Source organism: Papio anubis, chromosome 5, assembly GCF_008728515.1.
Source record: "Papio anubis isolate 15944 chromosome 5, Panubis1.0, whole genome shotgun sequence".
NCBI lineage: Eukaryota > Metazoa > Chordata > Mammalia > Primates > Cercopithecidae > Papio > Papio anubis.
Window position 1 is genome coordinate 135,533,173 of NC_044980.1, and position 19,719 is coordinate 135,552,891.

Here is a 19,719-nt window from a genome sequence, read left to right on the forward strand (position 1 = left end):
GGAAGCTTCTTTGATCCGGAGGAGGTCTGCATTTCCTTGGAACTCTGTCATCATTACAAGATGGTCTCACTCAGTAAGTTGGTGACTTACTTATGTTTTAAAAGACCAACAAAGCAGATTTTACCATGTAGAAGCTTTGTGTGTCGCTCAGCCTGCAGTCAGGGATTCGAGCTGCTGTCTCTGCATGTCCCGTTGAAGCACCATGATATTGAGCCTCTCCTTTGGCACAGAGATGTCAGAGTCTCTCTTTTGCAGAGACCTGCTGCTTTGAAACCTTTGACCTCCCTTATTTCTCAAACTTGCCTTCATCAAGCTCCAAAGGTGGAGGAAGTACTGATGGGGGAGGCCAGAGAGTCTATTCAGTAGAGAGCAGCGTCAGCTGAGTCTCAGTTTGGCCCAGAAGAACTACTTAGACTCTGAAGTAGGTTTCTGGGGTGGTTGGTGAGAACTTATCTTTATGGTAGCTTAGATTTTATTTTTTAATTAATTAATTAATTATTTTTTTTTGAGACAGGGTCTTGTTCTGTTGCCCAGGCTGGAGTACACTGGCACCGCCTTGGCTCACTGCAACCTCTGCCTCCTGGGCTCAAGTGATCCCCCTACCTCTGCCTCCCAAGTAGCAGGGACTACAGGCATGTGCCACCACATCCAGCTAATTTTTGTATTTTTAATTGAGATGAGGTTTCACCATGTTGGCCAGGCTGGTCTCAAACTCCTGACCTCGGGTGATCCACCTGCCTTGGCCTCCCAAAGTGCTGGGATTATAGACATGAGCCACTATGTCCGACCTAGCTTAGATTTTATATTGAGGGTTCTAGAGTCAGGCTTCTGGGTTTTCACCTTGGTTCTATCACTTAGTGGCAATTTTTCCTTTGGTAAAAGGGATTTAAACAATAGTATCTACCTCATAGGGATTTGGGGAGAGTTGAATGAATAATATCTTTGAAAGTACTTGGGGGCTAGCACAGAGTAAGCTTTCAAGAAATCATTGTCTATCATGATGTTGAAAATCCTTCAGAGTAGCCTTGACTCCGTGTTCTCAGATGCTGTAGGTCCTTCTCAGCGTGTAGGCAGCGCTTACCTTTTCCACTGGAGTCCACACTGGCAGGAGGCTACAAGCTTCCAGAGAGTTGGGTTATGCGTGTTTCTGTTTGTAGTGTAATGGGAAACACTAATGGACAGTACTAGCCCTTAGTAAATGTTTAATAATTACTTATTGAAGGAACGAATGAAGCTCTGAGCAGGCCAAGAACAACAATGTGGCAGGGTGGTGTGTTTCCTGTCGCGAAGTCATTTTTGTTAGTTTGTGACTACAAGAAACTTCATCATCTTGGAGATCATGAGAGATCATAAATGAGTAACAAAATATTGGGGAAATTATTATGTTTTTAAAAGCTTGTCACACATAAAAACTGCATGTGTTTAATTGCACAATTTGATAAACTTTGTTACCTGTATACATTCACGAAGCCACCCCCACAATACTGGGAGAATTCTTAATGCCTGTCTCTAAAGTGTTTTATCTTTCTGTTGCTGATGAACCACTTCCACCTTGGCTTTGAATATGGCTCCCAGCCTCATAAGGAAGGTAATGGGAATCTGCTGTGTTCCTCTCCACCATATTCCTTTCTAGCTTGCATCTGTAGTTTTACATTCTTGCCACTGAAATTTTCAGTGTTTATAGTATGTATTTGTTGAGTGCCTGTCTCCACTAGGTTGTAGGTTTGGGGGACGAAAGGACTATGTCAGCTTTGTTCAGTGTCTTATTCTCCATGCCTCCCACAGTCCCCGAAATAGGAGGTGCTCAATGAAGAGTTAAAGGATGAATGGGTGAGCCTATTGCCAGAATAAATATATGAAACTGTTGGGCCTGAGTTGGAAGCAAAGGAAACTTGAGTTGTTCTTGGAGATTAAGTTATTCTTACCTTCAGCATTTTAAAAGGGAAGAAAGATCTCCTAGGATCTGAATTACTTTAACTTCATTACTGATATGAGACCAAGTAGACCCTGGAAATGCAGGGAATCTAACATGGCTTAAGCCAGACCCGAAGATGAGGCATGTCGGGGCATTGTGAGACCGCTGTCATTCTGAGACCCAGCTGCTTTGTAGGAGGTTAAATCTTAATGTTGGGGCCCTGTATTTTTGTTTTATTGCAAACTGTTTCTCTACTGTAGGCTGCCATGGAAGGGGGCTTTAATTGGATGTGCTGTTCAAAGGACCCCTTTCACCGCCAGTCCCTTTTTTTTCTTCTTCAGCTTGTGGTATCCTCCCCCTGCCTCCCATCATATATGACAGTGAAGTGTTTAGAGTCAGCTCTGGGTCCCTCAGAGAAATGTCTTTCTTAAGGCACTAGACAAAAGAAGAATCACAAAAATAATAATTAAAAATGATACAACCTGGCAGTGGTGTGTGGTATGCATTTTGGCAAGAGTGAAGTCACCATTTTAGAACATAAATGCTCTCAGTGGTGGAGAAAGACTGGCAAAACAGCCTTTTAAAACCCCCATTATAGAAAGAAAGGGCAGGGTTGGGAAGAGAGAGAGCATATTTGTGTTTGTGAAGCTGTTTTTCTACTAAATGTTTACAGAGGAGGTGGACAAAGCTGAAGTGAGCACTGGGCTGTGGGTGGTGTACAGGACTGACCTGGTCCCTGTCTTCTTGGAGCTGTCCACACTGAGCAAGCGTGATAAGTGTTGGGAGAAACCCAGGAACTGTGAACACACAGTTGGGGCCAGCTTGGGCCATGTGTGTGAAGCCACACCTTGAAAGGGGTTCCTGGAGGGCCAGGTGGCGGTCGGTTGGTTGTGTTGGTCAGGGTGGGAGAGGCCTTTCGGGCCAAGGAGGACGTATGAGGGTGCCAATCTGAGGACACCTATTTTGGAAGATCGCTGTTTGGCCAGTGGGAGGGTGACTCTTAAGTGAGGCTGAACAGACCACCTACAGTGTCAGAAGAGCAAGGCTTCCTTTTTTCGTTGTGGCAGAACCCCTAGATTTTGGTAACAATATGACTTTAAGGCCCAGGCTCCCTAAGGAAGGAAGCGTATTAGCTTCTTTGGGCTAACATCACAAATTACAGCCAGGCCTCTATATCTGTGGGTTCTGCATCCATGAGTTCAGTCAACTGCGGATGGAGAATATTTACTGCATCAGTACTGAACGTGTACAGACTTATATCTTTTTTCTACTCTCTAAGCAATACAGTATAACAACAGTTTACATAGCATTTACATTGTATTAGGTATTGTAAGTAATCTAGAGATGATTTAAAGTATACAGAAGGATGTACGTAGTATGTTATATGCAAATACTATGCCATTTTATATCAGAGACTTGAGCATCCATGGATTTTGGTATCTGTGGGGAGTCCTGGAACTAATCCCCATGGATGCCGAGGGACAACGGTACCATGAACTGGGTGGCATAAAACAACAGAAATGTGTTTTCTCACAGTTCTGGAGGCCAGAAATCCAAAATCAGAGTGTCAACAGGGCCATATTCTTTTGGAAGGCTCTAGGGAAGAATCATTCCCAGCCTCTTCCTGGCCTTCCTTGGTGTTCCTTGGCGTGTAGCCGGCCACTTCAGTTTCTCCCTCCATCTTCACAGGGCCTTCTTCCCCGGGTGTGTGTGTGTTCTCACCTCTTCTTACAAGGACACCAGTCATTGGATTTAGGACCTATCCTAATCCTATATGACCTCATTTTAACTAGGTACATCTACAAAGACCCCGTTTCCAAATAAGGTCACATTCTGAGGTTCTGGGTAGACATCAATTTTGAGGGTACTATCCACTACAGGAGGGGATATTGCAGTGGTAGGACCTGTGCTAGGAGGCTTCCTCCAAGTCTTTTCATTCTTCAAGGTTCCTGGGTTGATGGGGGCAGTGAGGCTGCTCGGGGGAGGATGGGCCAGCAGCTGCCAAGATTCCTGTCTCTGGTGAGGGCTCCTGGGTACTGCATTCTTCTCAGGTGCCCAAGAGAAGCTGTGTGACTGAGAGAGATGGCCCTGCTCATGCATGCCCCTGGCTCAGGGTCACCTCGTCCCTCCTGCAGCAAGGGAAGCATGTCAGGGTTTCTTTCTGACTGTCCTAGGAGCACCTTGAGATAGGAGGAAGTGTCCATGAATAAATAGCTAAAATAATTAATGACCCTAGCAAACAATGGCTTAGGGTTTTTCCACAGTTCTTCTCTCCTCTGGGAACAGTTTCCTGCTGCTTTCTTGGAGGTGTGTTGCCAGGGACTTTCCGGGTCTTCGGGACATTGCTTTCCTTTTCTTTCTTGTTTCTCTGCTTTCTCAGGTTTAGTACTATTAGTTTCTTCCATTTCTCTGGTATTAAAATATTACCTGCAGTGTCTTTCTATAACAGTGGTTTTTAAACTTATTGTGCATAGGAATCATCTGGAGAGTTTATTTTAAAAAGGCATATTTCCAGATGTATTTTCCAGAATTTCTGATCTCGTAAGTCGGGGGCAGTTGGATTCAGGTGAAATTCAAAGGCCAATTCAAGAAATACATCCTCAAAGAGAGGGAGAGGGAAAGAGAGAGACAGAGTATGAGAGAGAGAGAGTGTGTGTGAGAGAATGTGTGTGTGTGTGTGTGAGAGTGTGAGTGTGTGTGTGTGTTGCAGGTACGCTTTCCCTCAAGTGATACCTGATGTATTAGAAAGGATGGTTTTTGTATTGACCTGATGTTAATTGGTATGGTTTGTCACTAGTTCATTTATTTAAAATTCTGGCCTAGAGAGACTCCATCTCAAAAAAAAAAAAAAAAACAACAACAACAAAAAACAACAACAAAAAGACCTCTGGCCTAGATATGCTGTTTAGATATACACATGCAAATTCTTCTTGTATCATTTGCCTAGAGGGAAAGTGGTTTTAAAATAATATCAGTGGTACCTTGAAAATGTGATAGGCATCTTATTGGCTAAGGAAGAAAGTGAGTGGGGAATGGAAATGGGTGTTTTATGGCTTCAAGACTAAGCCTAGGAGATGGTGTTCTGATTGTTTTGTGTGTCGTGAAGGAGTAATGGGATGACTGTTTTGTCTACGTTTCTGGGACTTAGCTTTCCCTTTTTATAAAAGGGGTATTGTAGGGTTTATCATTCTTCTGACCAAACTCTTAAAAAAGGTTACATTCTCATTTGCTTGCTTATTTATTTATTTAGAAACATTATTGGGGGCTTCTGGCTTGCTAGAATTGTGGATGACTATCCTTTTATGAACAAAACAGTCACGGCTACTGCCTGCCTGGGGTTTATAATGTCATCGGAGCTGTTCACATTAAACAGTCACCAAAATCAAAGGAGATTACCAACTGAAAGCATAGGAAAGGGAATTCTGGGGAGGTATGAGAGTGTACCCCTCGGGTGGATAGGGAACATGAGGAGGCTGCTTCCCTGAGGAAGTGACCCTTCAAGCAGAATCTAATGGGCTAAAGGGCAGTAACTAGGGGAGAGACAGGGGAGTGTCTCAGGAAGAGGGCACAGGACAAGCACCATGCTTTGTGGCCGGCTGGATTGTGGCACCTTTGAGGTGCAAGTTGGCCAGTGGGGCTGGGTATAGAGTGAGGGCAAGGCCAGTGGGGTGTGCAGACGAGGCAGGTTTTGTAGGCCTTGGTTGGATTTATTTTGAGGGGAATGGGAAGAGTTATAATCAGGGAAGGTATGGAAGGGACCATCAACAAGATCAGGTCTGCCTTTTGAATAGCTTGTTCTGGGCAGTTAAGTGACAAATGGACTGGAAAGCATCGGGAGGGAAGTGGGGAGGCCAATTAGGAGTCCAGGCCAGAGATGATGGTGGCATGGACTCAGGTCTTTCTCAGCGTACCAGTTGGAGGAGAGGAGAGCTAATTGAGGTTGAAAAGCAATCCCAGGGTATTCCTGTGCCCAGGACTGGGTATTTAATCTGTGGGGCTCCTTGTTCAAAAAGCAGACATAAGTACTGTTAAAAGCATTAAAATAGAAAGCTGCTTTCTTTCTTTTCTGGTTTCTTTCTTGACGTGTGGTGGTATTTTTAATCTGCCCATGTTCTTCTAAAAAGGAAGAATTAAAAATTTAAATTATTAGTATGAACTCTTCTGTTCATCTTTATATTATACAATGCCAATTTTCTATAAGATCATCTGACTTATATGCAGAATCACTAGAATTATACAATCCATATTTCATAGCTCATATGCATTTATTTCATTCTTCCAAGAACAGTGGAAATGTTGCACAAAATCAGTTTTCAGTTTTCTTCTTGATGCATACACATTTTCCTGATGTGCTCCACCTTTGGCTTACGATGTATGGGGAGGGCCTGAAAGGAAAGGAGCTATGGGTTGCCCAGTCTGTCCCTGTCCTAGGTTACCATGGTCAGTGTCAGTGGTTGACTTATCCAGGGAAGTAACATGAGGAAGAAGGCTGTGATAGGGTTCTTGGGCCGTTCATGTTTTGGATACTATTGTCTTCTTGCATCTGGCAAGTTCTGGTTGAAATCGTAGGTGTAACCCCTCAGGGCTGTCAGTGTTGCCCCTGACTCAGTTGTAGATATAAGACAATTACCTTGCTCTTGCTTTGAGTCTCACTGAGCTCCCACACATGGTGGGTCCACCAGAATTCTGTGCACTGGGGCCACAAGGAGCCCCAGTGGGCCTGCATGACATCTAGGTTGTACCTGTCTTCTCTACGCACACGTATGCTCCACTGTCCCACTGGATCTCACTTGCAAAACACAAGTTCAAAGATAAAGTTATTAAAAATTTCAAGACAGCTACAGCAGAGCATTAAGCCAAGCAGGCCCTTCTGAGCACGGGACCCCATGCGTCTGTACTGGTTGAATGTCCATGAAGCTGCCATGCCTAGACCTCAGGCACTCCCAATTTTCAGCTGCCCTGTGAGCCTGTTTTCTGGATTCACTTGAGTCTGTGTGTCAGGTTTAATATTTGCAGGCTCAGAGAAGATTAGCTGGGCAGAGCCTGTATTGGCAGACGCAGCCTAGGACTGTAGTCCAAGAGAGCTTGGCTCTCCAGCTGCCCCTTCTGTGGGAAGCCTGGTTTCCGGATTGGTTTCTGGGCAGTCGGCACCAGGGCCATTCATCAGCTCCAGGTGCCATGAGCTGGGTTTCTACAAAACAGAGATGTGTTCCCAGTCAGTTGTGTAGGCTTCAGAATAAGGAGACATGATTGAGAACATGTTTTGAGGAAGACTCAGGCTTCGGAATTTGTGATTTTTAAATTGAATTAGGGTGTTTCTTCCTCCCACCCCTGCTGTCACCTAGCTTTCTTCTACCACAAGCATTAATTGCCTGCTTTGGGAACATTTGTAAACCTGCTGTCATGATTTAGAAGATCCGGCTTCTCTGTGGAGCTCCACCTTTGTCATCTGGAGGGGTTCCATTACTGGTGCTTAGTACTAGATGTTCTGAAGGCTTAGGTGATATCAGCTCTCAAACTTCAGCATGCATAAGAACTGCCTGGGAAGCCCAGGCTCCTATGCCACAGCCCTAGAGATTCTGATTGAGGGTGGGCTCCCTGGAAGAGCCTGTTGCAAGTGGTGTTCAGACATGTTTTGAGAACACTCATCTTTGGCCTCTCACATTCTGTGGTGGTCTGCAGTGGCAAGGGGTACTCCTTGCTGGAGCGTGAGTTCTTGCCTGGACTGGAATCCAGGCTGGAGAGGAGACAGTGAAGAGTGGGGAGGCGGGGAGCCTGGGGATTTCGTGGGCATCTATGAGGAGGGTAAGTGTTTGCCCACTTGGACTACTGTTCTTGGTGCCTGGAACACAGCCTCCCCTGAGGTATAGCAGAAAAGTGACTAATTAAAGAGGGGATAAAAGGAAGTGGAACCAATTTCTGGGAATGTTATTCAGAATGGCTAGGTGCTTTTTTTTTTTTCCCTTCCAGAAACATTAATTTAATCCAGGGGGAGATGAATGGAGTTTTTTTTTTTAATTGAATTTATTCTGATGCTTAGGAGTTGCCACCTTGCTTCCTGTGGTATTAGTGGCAAGGAGTCGCTGAGCTGTGTCCGGGGATCAGGTGGATTCAGTTTTGATCCTAATTATACTGCACGGACTGACGGTGAGAAGGAGGGCGAGAGGAAGTCAAAGTGTTGGGGGCCGGGTGGCTTCATTGTTCCTTCATTTTTACGCAGAAGCAAATCAGCCGGGCATGTTATTTATTATATATATATGTAAATGATTCCAATACCTGTGGTTTATTGAGTGTTTGCTGCCGGCCAGGCCCTGTGCTAAGCACTTCAATGCATCATCTGTCTTCTCACAGGAACCTCAGGAGGCAGGTTTCCCTTTAGTACTTTCTCACACGGGTGGAAATTGAATACCTTGTAAGTGTGTGAGATGGGATTTTGAACCCTGGGAGTCTGTTAACCACAAATCTAAGCTTATTTGGCTGGATGAAGGCCTCGATTTACTCACCATGCCTTGTTTTTCCCTTGATTATCCTCAAATTCGCTGTTGATAGAAACAGTGCAGGGGTTTCTGATCCTTGTGTATGGCTCTAGGTTCTGCCGTCTGTGACTTTCTGAGTTCACAACTGTTGAATGCTAGTGAAACCCTGCTTCTTTGGGCTTAGTTATAGGTTGGCTTGTTTGTTGTTCCTTTTTTTCTTTTTGTTCTTTGCTAGAGAAAGCGAGAAAGCTCAGGGGTTACAGGGAGGTGACAGGCCTTGGCTTCTCTTTTCCTGCTTCTCAAGTGAGGTTCTTGCTTGCCCACATTTGTTCAGGGCACATGTGATTGCACAGACCCTGGAAGAGGCAGGCCTAAGGGTGTGGAAAGACAGTTGTATAACTTATAGATGTTGAGCTTTCCATTCACAGTTCTAACTCCAGTCAGAAAACCTTGGAACAGAAAAATTTGCATCCTGTGATGACCTGTGGAGAAATGAATGTGGCTGGAAATGTATTATCAGCCGTAATGTGTTATTTTGCAATTGTCCTCTTTTTCATTTAAAAGTTTTACAATTATTTTGGTAAATATTTCTGCAGACTTTTCTGAGCTAGCAGTATTTTCCTTCTGTAATATGCATGAAGAAAGGCATAGAACGAGAATAAAATGGCAGTCTTTTGGTAACTCCCTGGTAGAAGTGGTGGTACTCAGATTTGTAGCTGTTTAACCAAATTCTGGGTTCTGTCTGGGTGCGTGGGCCCTGCCTGTGTGAACCTGGACAGGCAGAGCCGTCCTGCCCAATTTCCTCATGCTTGACTTCTCTGGCTCTTTGTCCTGGATTCCATTTATTGGCAAGGCCTTTCCTTTACTTATAAACCTCTTCCAAGAAGGTCTGGTTTTCACTGTAAGTTTACGACCATAAATTTTCAGATGGTGCACGTCACCCTCTTAATCTAATTGAGCCAGCACATCATTGTGAAGACATCATTTCATTTGGGGGGTATTAGTTGCTATGGTTATTTGCTGAGACTAACAGAGTCTGTGTTCTCTCAACTGGATTTTTGGAAACTGCTCTTTGAGAATGACATAGAGGTGTGCTTTGCTGTAGGAATATCCAGTATATAACCTCACCATTAAAAAAACTAAAAGGCACATAAAAGATACTTTGGGAGGGATCTGAGAGCTAGAGAAAGGGGTTGGCTGCTTGATTTTCAAGTGAGGTGTTTTTTTCTTTTTGAGACGGGGTCTCGCTCTGTCACCCAGGCTGGAGTGCAATGGCACGATCTCGGCTCACTGCAAGCCCCACCTCCCAGGTTCAAGCGATTCTCCGGCCTCAGCCTCCTGAGTAGCTGGGATTATAGGCGCCCACCACCACGCCCAGCTAAGTTTTGTGTTTTTAGTAGAGATGGGGTTTCACTGTGTTGGCCAGGCTGATCTTGAACTCCTGACCTCGTGATCCTCCCGTCTCGGCCTCCCAAAGTGCTGGGATTACAGACGTGAGCCACCGTGCCGGCCTCAAGTGAGTTCTTTAAGGCTGAGTGTGTCACATGACTTTCCCTAGGTTCACATGTATAGTTGGTGGCTGCACAAGGAGACAGGCCATTTCTGTTTCTTTTTCTAGGTTCTTTTCTATTCTGTCTGCAACAGCTTAAATTCTCTCAAGGAATTTATTCATTCATTCCTCCAATATATATTGAAGTCCCGTATGTTTCAGGCACATGCCAGGAGGATAAAGAAGCTGTGATCTTCGTTCTCAGGGTCTTCAGTGGGAGTCCAAACCCTTGCCTTGGAGGGTGTGGTGCCTGGATCAACACCATTGGCTTCACCTGGGAATTAGAAATGTAGACTCCCAGGCCTGCTGGATCGCATGGGCATTTTGACAGGGTCCTGGGTGATTGGGTGCACCTTAAAGCGTTAGTAGCTGTCTCTGCTGCAGAGGAAAAGGCATTCCAGAAACAAAATCTAAGTCTTGAAGCTCAAGCCAGGATCAACCCTCCTAGCCCCACTGCTGCCCATCTGTGCACCTGCTTGGTGTTGAGCAGAACAGAACTGCTGAAGTATTGAGAGGGGAATACCCTCTCCACTCGCCCTTCCCCACCATTCTTAGGCCTCTGTCTCCACTTACTGCCCCCTACCGGTTTTTCCAGCCCTAGTCCGACCCAGTGAGTGGGCCTGACTTGTGTGGTCTCCTCTTAATTCACCACCCGCTCTCCTTTCTAGAACCGTGCCTACCTTAGGGGCGAAGCTCAAGTTCTGCCCTCTGAGGAAGCCCAGTACTTCAGGCCTGTGAACGCTGTCAGTCTCTTGTATCTTAAATGTCGTCTTAGCATGCTCATTCTTTTATCTGTTTCATCTGGGGCTGGCCTGCCTCCCCAGGCAGCGGACAGAAAGGATTTGATGATAGCACTGTTTCCCCAGTGCATTTAAAAGGCACGGCTTGAGCTTAATAAACTTCTCAAAAAGAAACCCATACTGCTTTGAGTTCATTTAGTTAAAAAATGGTGTTATTTAGTCCATCGGGGTTTTGCCTTGCCTTTCATCTGCCAGGGGTGAAAGGAAATTGTAAATTTGTAGAAGCATTAGGGGTTTTCTGAGCACTGAAGAAAACCCTTAGGAACTCAGGTGTGTTTTTAGTAGTTCACAAGAATGGGGTTGATCTGGTGACTTGATGAGGCAAAAATTGCTTAATTCTTATGCTAATTAAGATTCTCCTTTGGTTGATTCTCCTTTCTCCAACCTGCTGGTAAACTTCCACTCCACCTCTGCTGTGGGAGGGAAAGCAAGGCAGGGCTGAGGGCATCCCTGTCCTCTGCTCTTCCGGAACACGTTTCTTTCCTATTTTGAATTCCCACAACAGCCCTGCAAGGTACATACTATCCTCATAGTTACATACATGCTTGGAAAGGTTGGGTAATTTGCCAAAGGCCACACAGCGAGGAAGTGAGAGACCGGGGATTTAAGCTGATGTTTGTGCAGCCAATGAGCGTCATACACCTCTGAATTACCTTCCCCTTGCCCCGTGTGTGTGTGTGTGTGTGTGTGTGTGTGTGTGTGTGTGTGTGTGATATTTGTACTTGAGCTGCCTGGAATTACCCTCTCTTTTTTGTTCTGTCACTTGATTAGTCCCTCTCAAAATGGGTTTCTTTGTTTTCATTAAGCAAATGTCCACAGTCTTCCTTGAGGGAGTTTTTCCTGTGGTGACCTTCTGCTGTCTTATCATATCTTGGGGCAGCATGTGAATGCAGTTGTTCTAAATACAGTACCTCAGTTCTCTGTGCCAGGGCTGAGCTGGGGCTGGGCCCTTTAGGGGCTGAGTTTTCATCGGAGATCCAATGCTGACTAACTCACTTGACACAGTGGTCATTGATCCAGCAAATGTTTATTAAGGGCCTACTATGTGACTTGCACTGTCATTAAGCCAGTCCTTAATTTCTTCATCTAGAAAAGGTCAAGTGCTTTCACTTAACTCTCAATGTTCTTATGAGGAAAAGCCAATACAGCACTTTGGAAAGTCATATGTATTTGTATACATTATTTGCATATAGTTATGTATAATTCAAGATGATGCTATGGATAATTCATAGTGGGCCCTGAACTTGGAGTTTTCAGCACGGAGCAGTTTTGTTTTGAATCCCTTATAACTCTTTCCTTATCTCCTGACGGACCAATGGCCTGTGCACAAATGTCCAAGTTGAGAGGTGTTGCCTGTCATTTAGTTACCCTACAGGGAGAATGCCCGTTGGCTGTGGTTGCACATTCTCATAGTGAAGTGTGCTGGAGGAGTTACAGAAGGTGTCTCCAACGAAGTTCTGGGCCAGCTCCTTGGTAAAAGGCTTAATTGTTGTTTAATTGATCTTGTTGCTCCTCTGTATAACAATCCAGTTCCCATTTCTTTCTTTCTTTTTTTTTTGAGATGAAGTCTTGCTCTGTGGCCTGGGCTGGAGTGCAGTGGCGCAATCTGGGCTCACTGCAAGCTCCACATCCAGGTTCGTGCCATTCTCCTGCCTCAGCCTCCCGAGTAGCTGGGACTACAGGTGCCCATCACCATGCCCAACTAATTTTTTAAAAAAATTTTTAGTAGAGACGGGGTTTCACCGTGTTAGCCAGGATGGTCTCAATCTCCTGACCTCGTGATCCGCCCGCCTTGGCCTCCCAAAGTGTTGGGATTACAGGCATGAGCCACCGCGCCCGGCCCCAGTTCCCATTTGTTTAAGGGAGTAAGTTCAAATTCCTTAGCTTGGCATTCAGGTCCTTCCATGGTTTGATTCTAACCGGTCTTCCCACTCTGACCTCCCGTCTATCTAAACTTGCTGCTTTTTCTGGGTAGGTTCTGCATTTCACATCTCCTTGCTCCATGTTTCCACTTCTACAGCATCTTCCCATGACTGCTTCCCTGCCTTGTACCGCTTCCCTTTTCTGCATATCCAGATAGGAGTGAACTTTAAGGTTCAGCTCAAATGCTACTCCTTGTTCTTCTCTTTTTTCTTTTTTTTGAAGCCCCAATGGCCCTAACTGGAATAATATCCCACTTGCACTTCTGTAGCCATTTTTTGTCTACTCTCTGATTGCCCTAGCACAGTCTACATTAATTTTGTAGTTTTGTACACACAGATTAGGCCATTCTAAAAATTGTATTCCCCTTAAGGTATGGAATGTATACACACCATCTTTTCATTTTTTTGGATACATTGATACCAGATTCTCAAATATTTGAGTAAATTAGGCAATATAGTGTAGTAGTTAAGAGTTTTGGAGTCAGAGAGACCAAGTTTCTTACATTACCGCTCATTCCCTGCATGATCTTGCGTACATTATTTAACCTCTCTGAGCCTCAGTTTCTCCATCTGCAAAGCGGAGGTAATAATATGTACTTGACAGAATGGTTGTGAGGATGGAGGGATTTAAAGTACTTGGTAGGTACATGTTATATAGTAAGTACTCAGTAAGTTAATGTATACAATATATTCATAGTTATTTGGATATAGATTAAGGTGAGTTTGGGTAGCCCAAATTATTTTTAAGGGGTGTTTCATCTAAATAGAATTAGAAACCTCATTTTGGAAAGAGGAACACTTCTTTATTCTACTTGATTTCATTTTAAAAATCAACTCCGAAAATTTCATTAGCCTTAGCGCTCTGGTTGGAAAAACAAATTTTCCAGAATCAGTGCTGGTGATGGCCTCATTTAGGAAATGCTGTTTTAGGGAAATGGCCTCAGGAAAAGCACGCAGATGTATGATCAGAATGCACGTTATGTAATGTACCGTGGCTGATGTGGTCGGTGGGCACATCATCTGCCTGGGTGAGATGAGAGGTTTTCTGAATCTGCTCCAGCCAGAGCTGAAAGAACGTGAGAGACACTGTGGTGGTGACTTCATCCCTGTACCCCTCCCACTCCATGTCTCAGGCTTGACTTGCTGTAAGAGAGCACAGGCCCTCTGAATGTGTTAGAGCACTTCTTCCCACGTGGAAGCCAGGGCCCCTCTTTCAGTTGCTGAGTGTCCACTGTACATTTCTAGGTGGTTATTTGTTCCTCAGCAGGGCGGGATCTGTCCTCAGCACTGCCTTTAAGGCTGGCCCTGTCATTTCTCCTTGAGTCTTAGCTGTTGTTTAAATTAGCTGCTTGGTCAAGGTGTTTGATATAGTTGATTGCCACCTAGTGGCCACAGATAAGACTGCGTGTCACGGAAACAAGAAAAATGCTATGGAGAATTTTGTTTCATTCTAAGATTCGCACAGGGGGTGTGTGTGTGCGTGTGTGTGTATGTGTTTTGTTTATTTTTGCTAGTACAATGCCAGGAGTCTGGGCTGTAGAGTGGTATTTACAAGGGACTATCACTTGCTTTTCTTATAGTTAAGCACATCGAACTAGGTTAAATGCTACATACAGACTTGGGGAAATGGGGAGTTGTGGGAAGTGCCTCTCTCCAAGCACAGTTTCTGATTGGATATGTTCTCAGTCTTCCCAGATATGGGGAGAGAGGAAAGACGGGTCGTTGGGGACTCTTCCTTAAACTGTTTTAACTGCAACCTGGGGCTTGTGCTGGGGCTAAGAGAGGACAGTTGGTTGTGGCCAGCATTTGGATTGTGTGTAGCTCATTTCTCCAGCTTCCTTGGTAGAGATGAGGTTTTACTTTATGCTCCTGCTGGTGGTGGCTGTCCCTCCAGCTCTGTGGTACTCTTCCTCAAAGGAAGGCAGGTGGTCATATGCTAATAGGAAGCACATTCCCACATATCTATCAGGCTCCAGCCAGACTTACGTAAGTTGGAGAGTTTGTCCTAACTTACCTGCTTTTTGTTTCACTTGTCAAACATGGAGTCGGGAGGTTCACCTTTGATGAAAGCTAATGGACTCGTGGAGTGCTCAATTTCCTCTCTCTCTGTTCTTTCCGCAACACCTGCTCTCAGTCAAGCGGTAGAGTGTTGGACTTTGGGGATAGAGCGGTGATCATGAAGGGATATGATCCTTGTCCTCATAGAATGTACTAGTTGGGGAGGCATTACTTGAAGAGAAGAATTACCTGAACAAATATAAAATTGCTCTGAAGAAAAGATGTATAGTACTCAGAGAGTGAGAAATAGGGGTGGGTTCAGCCTGATTAGATAAGTCAGGGAAGGCTTCCTGGAGGAAAGAACTTTTGGGCCAAGGGCTGCAGGCATGTAGTGGCAGGTAGGAGTTGGGCATGCCCCAGGAACTGGCAGAGGCCGGAGCAGCTGGAGCCCAGAGAGGGGTGTGGGGAGGCCAGACCCTGTAGGGCCTCTGAGGCCTTGGGAGGGACTTTTGTCTTCACCTCCAGCGCTCTGGGAAGCCATCACAGGGCTCATTGCTGGTGTTGACATAATTGGGTGGAGAACTGATGTGACGGACAGAAGTGGATGTGGGGAGGCCAGAGAGGAGGCAGTTGCAGTTATGTAGGCAAATGGAGTGTTTTGTTTAGGGGTTGCTGATAGTGATGAGAAGGAGTGAGCAGAATTGAGACGTGCTTAGGAGACAACATGGGCAGACTTGGGAATGGACATGGCACATGAAGGAGCCTGACGTGTGAGAGGATGACGTGCACTGGTGACTTGTGTGGCAGGGTGAACGGCGGTGCCCCTTCATCACACTGGGGATGAGGAAGAGGCCCTCGGCTGGCTCTCTGGGGTGAGGGTGGCAGAGGGTGTTTGAGTAGAGAGAGTTTGGTTTTGAGTGTGTTGAGTTTGACCTAGGAATGGGGGTGTGAGCTAAACCTGAAGTCTCTCTGGGGCTCTTGTCCATGTCTCAGCTCTCTGTCATGGGTCCTCTCTGGGGACTCTCAGGTGTTTCACCTGTAAGCCAGCTTGTGTTTCCTTGCCCAGTCACATCAGTACAACAGGTTTTGAGGGACACTGTGTCCAGCCCTGTCCAAGGCACTCTTTGTGCTTCGTGACATGAAGCCATTCATGAATAGTTCCAGAATTATTCCAAATACAAGGTGATGAGGCACAGAGAGTAATTGGCGTCCAGGAAAGGGAGAGATTAACAAGGCCCGGGGACTTTGGTATTCTTATGCTTTAGGCAGCCACAAGGCCAATCCTGTTGCAAGTTCTAACCTCAGTGATGGCCTTTCTGAACTGTAATCTCTTTTTTTTTTTTTGAGACGGAGTCTCACACTGTCACCTGGGCTGGAGTGCAATGGTGCAACCTTGGCTCACCGCAACCTCCGCCTCCCGGGTTCATGCGATTCTCCTGCCTCAGCCTGCCCAAGTAGCTGGGATTACAGGTGCACACCACCACACCCAGGTTTTTTTTTTTTTTTTTTTTTTTTTTTTTGTATTTTTATTTTTTAGTAGAGATGTGGTTTCACTGTGTTGGCCAGACTGGTGTCGAACTCCTGACCTCGTGATCCACCTGCCTTGGCCTCCTGGAACTGTAATCACTTTCTAAGTCCAAAGAGAAAGATGTGACTGAGCAGCAAAACATTTCAGGGTAGTTAATATACAATTTTGGTGACTTTGGAGGTCACAAAGGCAATAGAAATACACTGAAAATACAGTTGTAAGGTTACCTGAGTCCATGTTTGTGTGTGCACATGTATGTTAAGTTTTACCCAAGGAGAAAAAGGAAATGGCTTGACTTGTGGTGTTACTGGTGCAACTTGTATAAAATTAAGGTAGATTCTAATTTTAAAAAAATTATGGTAAACCTTCTGTGTTAGTGAAAGATGGATCTATTTGGGTTAAATTTTCTTAAATCCGGTGATTAGTATCCGCTGGCATCTCTAAGAAAAGAAGGGCACTTTCCTCTAGTCCCTGAGTGAGCAGGTGGCTTTTGGAGCAGTCTCTCAAGGCCCAAACTTCTAGCTGTTTCCATGTTTCTTAGCCATCTGGTCCCCTCACTCAGAGAAGCACAGCCCTACCTACTCTGGAAAGGAGATACTTGGCCTCCCCAGATGCCGGCAGTTACGACTTCCCTCCACTCTGGCCAGCATTCTGCTTTTCTAGCAACAGATGTTTCTGCAAAGTAAATATTATTGACTCTGCTTGGCTCCTTGCTGTGTCTTGCACTGCCTGTACATGAAACAGCAGGGTTATATGAGGAGGGTGCCACGAAGCTTGGCATGCACCCAGCACCAGTGCCAGCCTCTTCTCTTTTCCCTCTCCTCTTACTGGAATGTGTGTGTTAGATTCCTGTGTGCATCAGAGGGAAAGCTCTTGAAATAAATCTTCGGGCTGCTCCATATCCAAGGTGAAAATCTACAAAAGATACCACCAATCCTACTGGGTTGAAATAGGCAAGAAGCAATGGTTTTTTAGGTAGAAAATTCTCTTTTTAGTGTTGTTTTCATTCTCTCAAGTAACATAGAGGGTTTACCTCAATGGGGTGAAGTGGTATGGTGTTCCCACATACTACAAGGATCTCAGTTCACAGGACTTAAGTCACAGGTCCTCTGCTTAGTGGCCTTGTGCTCTTATGTTAGTCCTTTAACTTCTCCGAGCTCCAAACAGTTATTCATGCTTACCTTTCCTGGTTCCTCTTACTGGAGGACTCATATATGAGAAAAGAACAGCCCAGCTATACCTAGAACTGAATCTTGTGATGTGCAAAGTGCCTATAAAGTATGTCTCACTGGATCCTCCCTGCCTAACCCCCAGGCTGACAGCCTTCGTCAGATGAGATAACTGACACTTTATGACTAACCCAGGGTTGATTACATATCTGATCTATGGTGGAGCTAGAACTTGAACCCAGGAGCTGTGGGATTGGGGTGGGGGCAAGGGGTTGGGGTTGATCAGCCTGTCACCACCACCCCATAGAATGCAAGTGGAGAAGGGAGGTTCTCAAAAACAAGCTTGAGATGCTGTCCCGAAGTCTGGGGAATGGATTCCAAACAAGTAAAAGGACAGCTGTCCACTTTAACTTTACTGAAAAATTCCTCTATCAAGCCTGAGGTGAGTTCCTTTTTCAGGTCCATTCATTAAGATTCTCACTCTACCCAGCTTTCCTCGTTGACCTGAAGCCCAATATTGACTCCATACCAGCAGTCATTACTTAATCATCTATCTGGGGATCGGCCTCTCCCTCAGCTTCATGGGGTCCTCACTGCTTCTCAGGCTTGCACTGTGGCAGGGTGTGCTCTGTGCCAGTGGACAAGGAAATCAGGTCACCATAAGCTAACAGGCCCTGCCCTGGTTCAGCGGGTCCCCCTGTGCAGAAGCTTCACAAAGGCCCCGTTGTGCATGACCAGCCACTCCCTGATCTTCACTGGCAGCTGCCCTCGGCAGTGCGGCTTTTCAGGTGTGTGCTGGGAGCTTTCCCGAGCCTGACTTGCATTTCACCTGTTTCCACTTTGTTGAGGTGATTGAGTTTCTCTTGCTTATGGGGGAGGCACAGGATTGTCAGGTGGGTAGAAAGGCAAACCTGTGTTACTCTTAGTGCAGACCTTTGTGAGTTCTGATCAGGGAACATTCTGACTAAAATAGGAATGTGCATAACCATACCCACATGTGATGCACACACATTTGGGGACTCTAATAGAACACTGTCTTCTACTTTAAAATGTTAGTCTTTCCCTTTTTTCTCGTGTCTACCTGTGGCCTCCTCCTGCCTTCCTCCCCACGATGTTCTGGCTTTCAGGTGCATCTGTTTCCTTCTTGGTTTGCCTTTTGTGATTTGTGTTCTGAGGGATAGCCTCAGCCTGGGCTGGCCAGTTTTGTGAGATGCCTGAGTCCCCTGCCTACATCTTTTGACATTTTGGTAAGGACCATTCTGTGCAAGTGACTGAACGAGGGGGAGATCAGAGACTGTTGGCTCCTGCGTTCCCCTTCTCCACCCCAAGTGCCTTCTTTTGGTGTAGAGCAGAGCGCTTTGGACAAGCTGCAGCTAGCTCAGGACCGTGTCATCACAGCGTGTGGGAGGGCAGTCCAGGAGTAGGAGCTGCAGCTGCTTTCCATGCAGTAGCCTGAGCCCTGGTCCTGAGAACAGCAGCACAGCCCACGCCCGGCTCTTCCACTGGCAGCCATTGCTTGGAATGAGCACTGAGGATTGGATTTGTATCCAGTGCCCCTCCACCGCCCCCCACATTTGTTCAGCATACACTGAGCAGGATACACTACCAGGTACACAGAGGAAACAAACCAAACCAAAGAGAAAGATGGAAAACACGATCCCTAACCTCAAGGGACAAATCCGGGAGCTAAGAAAAAGTACTGGGAGTCACGGATGCTTTTATTCTAGTAGGTTATGCTGATCTGTGTAGCCACAATACACCCCTCCCCTGCCCTGCCCATATCTTATTAAAGCCAGGCCTTGTTGCCGGTTCTGCCTCATGTTTACCTCCCCTGGGCATTTGGACATAATGCCATTTCCCCTTCAATGAGGGAAACATGTATGAGGGTAATTTGAATGATTAGCCTAATCTGCAGGGAGACTGCACATGGAATTAAGTTAAGCACATTTGTCCTCAGCAGCCAGATCTGCCAGTCCACTTAAAGGTACCTTGGTGGTTTCATACCCTTAAGAGAAGTTGAAGGCTCGGAAGGATCGTTGGCTTTCATTACTATCTTCAGCGAAAGCTTATGATGATGATTTTTTAATGATAAGGGCCCTTGAGAGTTTTTCTTATGGATACTGTGCGTGGAATGTGTTTTTACCCTAATACAAAACATTGCGGGGGCTTTGTTCTCCTGGTGGTGTTGGATGTGGCCAGCCAGGAAAATTCAGGTGAGCTTTGTCAGGCCAGCAGTCCACTCTGCTCATGAGAAGAGTGGAGAGGGTTGTGAGAACCTGGGCCTCGCCTGTGCTTGAGTCAGAAGAGAAAGGCCAGGTACTATGGGTAGGGCAGTTCCCAGCCCCTCCTTCCAGCCTTCTCC

The 19,719-nt window shown here is 45.7% G+C and overlaps 1 protein-coding gene across 19 annotated transcripts in view; it reads left to right on the top strand.

Annotated features, from left to right (window-relative positions):
* The window catches only part of ARHGAP26 (Rho GTPase activating protein 26), a 519,008-nt gene that overhangs the window by 135,902 nt on the left and 363,387 nt on the right, over positions 1 to 19,719 (top strand). The window lies entirely within an intron of this gene.